A 5,908-nucleotide genomic window follows, 5' to 3' on the forward strand; every position below is an offset into this window, starting at 1 on the left:
AGAAGGAGATGATGGATATGAAGAAACAAATAGGGCAGATTTCTGAGTTCCTTGGACAAATTAGAGAGCAAGGAAAGCTTCCTAGCTCAACCACAGTCAATCCAAAGGGAGGATTCGAATCCGCCAAGGCCATCACCCTAAGGGGTGGAAAAGAAGTTGGGACCGAGCCAAACAATCCCAAATCTACCCAGAAAGTAGATGAAGAGACGACACAACCTGAGGCAGATCACCCTAACTCGGCCAAATCAGGTAATTTAAGTTCAAATTCATGTACTTCACGTCCTAATCTGCCCAATGTACCTTTTCCTCGCAGGTTCATGCAAGAAAAAAAGGAAGAAAGCGAGAAGGACATTCTTGAAACGTTCCGGAAGGTGCAAGTGAACATACCGCTTCTCGATGCAATCAAACAGGTTCCAAAGTATGCTAAATTCCTCAAGGACCTATGCAATACAAAGAGAAGAAGGGCAAACAAAGAGGTAGTGAAGGTAAGCGAGAATGTGTCCGCTGTTTTGCAACGTAAACTGCCTACCAAGTGCAAAGACCCCGGTAGTTTCACGATTCCTTGTGTGATTGGACATAATCGTTTTGAACATGCCATGCTTGATTTAGGTGCATCCATAAATGTCATGCCTTATTCTATTTATGCATCTATGAATTTGGGTGAATTAAAAAAAGATGGTGTAATTATACAATTGGCCGATCGTTCTAACGCGTATCCAAAAGGAGTTTTGGAAGATGTGCTTGTGCAGGTGAACCATTTAATTTTTCCGGCTGATTTCTACATCCTAGACATGGAGGATTCAGCCCATTCTACATCTTTGCCGATTCTCCTTGGTAGGCCATTCATGAAGACGGCCCGAACGAAGATTGATGTATACAAAGGCACCTTGACAATGGAATTCGATGGGGAAGTGATTGATTTTAATATTTCTGAAACTATGAGATATCCCGTTGATGACCATTCTTGTTTTTCCATTGATGTTATCGATTCTTTGGCGCAGGTATACCTTGAAGAATTGAACGAGGACGCCCTGGAAACAACCATCACTACACTCAAATTAAACCCTCGTTTGACAGTTGTAGTATAGTGGTAAGTATTCCCGCCTGTCACGCGGGTGACCCGGGTTCGATCCCCGGCAACGGCGCCAAAATTTGATGCGAGAATTACTTGACACTCAAATTAAACCCTCGTTTGACAATTGTAGTAGAATGGATAAGTGAGGGATCGTTCTAGACCGGGGATTAGGAGGGCTTGCTAAAACCTTCTAAATTGACTTAAAAACATAAAAACACAATATAAAACACTATTTAATGCTCGAAGAAAGCAAAACTAAAAATAAGAAAGATTAAGACTAAGACTTCAACGAAATAGGGGGGGGGGAATTGGATTTGGACGAATTTAAACTAAAATGAATACTTGGAAACAAAACAAATTGTAAATATGGATTTGACGGAAATGAATGGATGGGAAGCTAGCTAAGGGTTCTTTCTCTACACATGATATTTATGCATATGAATCAATTTCCAGTTATTCCTTCATTGAATTATGAACGACAATGCCCCAAATTAACCGTGACATCACTAGTTAACCCTTAGATTTTCCTTATATTATTGGATTGGATGGCATCATTCGACAACCCAAAACATTCTCAAAAGTTCCCTACATGTCATCATAATAGAGATACAATCGAAGATCATTAAGAATAATGAAAACCATAAGCATTGACAAAGCATTTGCAACTATGACATCATGTTACTCATGCTAAGAATTAAACTTAACGCGATCGTGACAAGCGACCTTCACTACTTTCAAGTATAAGTTAGTAACGATTATGTGAAACCTTCTTAAACTTTAGCCACATATTCATGCATGCTAATTAAGTGTCGACCCTCAATCAACAAACACAAATAAGTTAATCATCAAATAGTTAAGCCAATTGCATTCACGAATCAAGAGTTCATAACCGGAATTCATCAATTCATATCACATAAATAAACATGGTATTGAAATCACCCCTAGCCAAAAAGGGTTTAGTTCCTCATAACTTTGAAATCAAAGAAACACCTAAACATTCCAACAACTCAAACTTGAATTGTATGAACGTTTAGGCACTCTTCTCTTCCATTACAAAACAAAGAGAATTGAATTTAAACATTGAAATCAAAGAAACGCGTAAACATTCCAACAACTCAAACGTGAATTGTATGAACGTTTAGGCCTTCTTCTCTTCGTCTTCGTTGTAGCACAAGGACTAAGGGATGTTGTTGGTGTGTTGAATGGATTGGGGGATTATGGAAATGGAAGAAATGGAGGAGAAAGGGAAGGGAATGGTGCAGAAAATGGAGAGACTCACGGCTAGGGAGAAGATGGAAGTGTTTGTGGTGTGTTGTGTATGAAAATGAGATGCTAATTGAATGGGGAGTGAATGAATGAATGCTAGGGTATTTATAGGAGTAGTGGAGGGAACATAGGGCTGTTTGTTTAAGATGCAAGTGGCTAATTAATGATGGAAATTAGTTAGGAAAGCATGTGAAAGCTGGAAATGCATATGGGGTACACGGCATTGATGCTTGTTGGTGCTGAAATTGCATGTGTGTGAGGTGTGTAGGTGCTGAAAATACATGTGAATGCATGGCATTTGAAATGATTGTTGTTTGGAAATGAATGTGAAGACATGTGAAAGCTGGAAATGCATGTGAAGATGTTGGAAATGGGAATGAAGGCCACGGCAAAGGATTTCAGGATGCATGTGTTTGTAGGTCACGACATTGAGTGTTTGTTTGATGATGATGCATGTGATGGGTGGGAACAAAGGGGGAAACATGGCACAAGGGTGCTTGAGTGAATGATTGAATGTGCATGTGGAATTAGAGAATGAGTGGTGTGTAATGATGAAGTGAATGCATGTGGAAATGCAAGGTGGAAAGCTGGAAATGTGAGTGAAGGCCACGGCAAGGGTGAATGGTGTTGTTTTGTGTGTGAATGATTGTTGTTTTGCATGTGACATTGTTTGTGGAATGTAAGATGGATAGGGTGAATGATTATGTGTGAATGCATGTGACTTGTGGCTGCAAAGAGAAGGAGAAAAGCTGGAATGTGTTGATGTGTGTTGCACGGCAAAGGGGTGTGGTGAGAAATGATGGCATGAAAGTGAAGGGATTAGTGGTGCATGTGCATGTGTTTTAGGTTGTTGTTGTGATAAGTGATAAATGAATGATATGTTAAGTGATAAATGAATGATATGTGGTGAGTGATAAGTGAATGGTTTGATAAGTGATAAATGAACTAGTTTAAAGGGCTAGGGTTTAAGTACATAGAATGGGCCTAAAATAGGTTGGTTTGTATGGCATAATGTGTTTGATTGGGCTAGAGGTTTTCCATGGCTCAAAGGATTTGTTTGATTTGGGCTAGGCCCTTTGTTTGATGTCCCCAAAGAGCATACAAGGCTTCAATTTCGTCCATCCTCTTTGCTCCATGATTAAGCTATCCAACCATGCACAAAAATGCTCCAAATAGCCTCAAAATGCACTTTCTTGCTCCCTAAGCCCTTAGAACCTGAAAACACACAAAAGAAGCATAAAGGACTAAAATAACTAAAGAAACATAACGTAAATGCACGAGAACAAGCCATTTAAGTCGCATGAATATGCTTCTATCACACCCTAAAATCCCTTTGTAGGGAGACAGGTCGCTTACTATCGTGAATATCTTCTTTGAGGCAACTGGCTCTGTTCTCACGTCAAGTGTAATATTGCCGATGGCAGTCGAGGAATGTCCGTTGAATCTGGTGAGTATCTCCGCTCAATGTATGATTGTGCTTTCCAAGCCCATCTTCTAAATTACTAAGAGCTGAAGTAGGTTGACTGCACTTTCGTTCTCAATAATCGTTCTGTTGACTATAGCGTGGGCTAGTTGGACAAATATCACTAGTGCATTGTCGTGTGGGAAGTCAACGCCTTCGTCATCCTGCTCGGTGAAGCCAATGATGGATCCAGGTTAGGTGTTGACTGCATGGACTTGAGAGACTAGTAGAGCCTACTAGATCTTCCTCTTCTTGGAGTTGTTGGTTACCTCCAAGTGCTCGGATTCGGCGAAGATGCCATTGATCCGAGTTGTCTTCGTTGGCAACTCTTTGTCGGCACCTGCGTTCCTTCTAGGTTGCCCAACTAGGTTGTCCAAGTATCTATCAACCTTGCCTTCTTTCACCAGTTTCTAGAGGTAGTTCCTCCAAGTGTAATAGTCGTCAAATGTGTGACCGGGACCTTGATGGAATGCGCAGTACTTGGTGTGGTCCAACTCAGAGGTATTTCCCTTTGATGGCTTCGGCAGCTTGAACCATGGTTCGCTCTTGATGTCACGGAGGATTTGGTAGATCAGGATAGAGAACTTAGAATAGTTTTTAGGTGCTGGGCCTCCTTTAGTTAAGGATCGGTCCCTATGCTTGGCCTCCTGCCTGCTTTTGTTGCTATATTGCTTCCCATCCACCTTCTTATGAGCTACTGCCGATTCTCTTCGAGGCTATTCGGGTGCCTTGTCTGCTCTCCGAGCCTCGTCCCAAAGTGGAAGCTTCTCTGCTAGAGTGAATAAGCCTGCTAAAGTTAGATCTTCTTTCATAATCAATTCTCCAAATAGCAGGTGGTCTGTTAGGACTCTTTTTTGGAAGGCTGCACTAGCTATCGAGTCATTGCAATTGACTATCTTTGCCTTCTCTGCTTTGAACCTCTTCACATAGTCACGGAGCGACTCCTTTGGGTTCTTCTTGTCGTTGAACAAGTGGTCAGACTTCTTCTTGATTGAGTGATAGGAAGAATATTCTTTGGTAAAAACCAAACAAAGTTTGTTGGAATTCTGGATGGATTGTGGTCGTAAGGTGTGGAACCAAACTTGTGCCTTGCCTTGTAAAGTGGTGGTGAATATCTTGCACATGAGGGCGTCATTGCTTAGATAAAGGATCATTGCACTGCAGTAGTGCTTTCAGTGTGATAACTCATCCCTACTTTTACAATTTTATTAATTTTAGAAGAGTGAAAGGACAAAATTGCCCTTCAAGGTGAGGAGGTTGACTTTCGTTGACTATCATGTCATGTCATGTAAGACTCATTTTCTTGGCGTATCCTCGTAGTACTCATCGCTATGAATGCGTAGGTGCAAACATAACACAATTTGGAGTTATTAATGAACGAAGTCCAGGACAAAATGGTTAATTAATTATTTTCAGGAAGGCTCAAGATTTTTGAAGCTAAATTCGGAAAGCCACGTGTATGGCTGAGATTGAATGGAAGGAGAGATGGTCGGTGGAGATGGAAAATAAAGGAGAGAAATGAGAGAGAGGTGAGGACGAATGGAGAGAGAGGTGAGGGTGAGTGGCCAATGGGAAAGAGAAGAAAGGAAGAAAAAGGAGAAAGTGAGGGAGCACCGGATTACCCTTGACCCGGTTCCTCCCCGCCGACCCGACTCGTTTCGTAGCCATTCTGACGGTTTTTCGTCCATTTTTCCTCCAAATTGTAGCCATTCACCACCTGGGAACTTCTCACCGGCCATTCTTCTTCAATTTCCACCCATGATTGACTGGTTTTTGACCTTAGTTTCACAAGAACACCCACGTCAGCTCCGAGGGGTGCACGGCGGCGAATCTGCCATTCCTGCAATGATTTCTTTCAATTGTCACCACCAATAGCCCTCATTTGAGCTCAGGAACAATGCCCAATCATTGGTTGGAGCGTCGAAGTTGATTTGAGGACAAATCAAGAACACCTAAATTCTTGGGTTCCGGTGAGTTCGTGGCGATTTGAAGCTTTTCCTGGCCAAATTGGACTTGGCCACAGATGCTGATAGTTCGTAACGCCTCGATATTCATGCTAGGGAGTTGAAGGGCAGACCTCAAGTGAGTGGGTCTTTTTCCTTTTT

At 41.8% G+C, this 5,908-nt stretch overlaps 1 non-coding gene across 1 annotated transcript; it reads left to right on the top strand.

The window, feature by feature from the left end:
* Positions 1-1,073: 1,073 nt before the first annotated feature.
* TRNAD-GUC (transfer RNA aspartic acid (anticodon GUC)) lies at positions 1,074-1,145 on the top strand. The gene has a single exon. It is a non-coding gene; the product is annotated as a tRNA-Asp (tRNA).
* Positions 1,146-5,908: the final 4,763 nt, after the last annotated feature.

The sequence above is a fragment of the Pyrus communis genome, chromosome 1, assembly GCF_041283825.1.
Source record: "Pyrus communis isolate YQ-2024b chromosome 1, ASM4128382v1, whole genome shotgun sequence".
NCBI lineage: Eukaryota > Viridiplantae > Streptophyta > Magnoliopsida > Rosales > Rosaceae > Pyrus > Pyrus communis.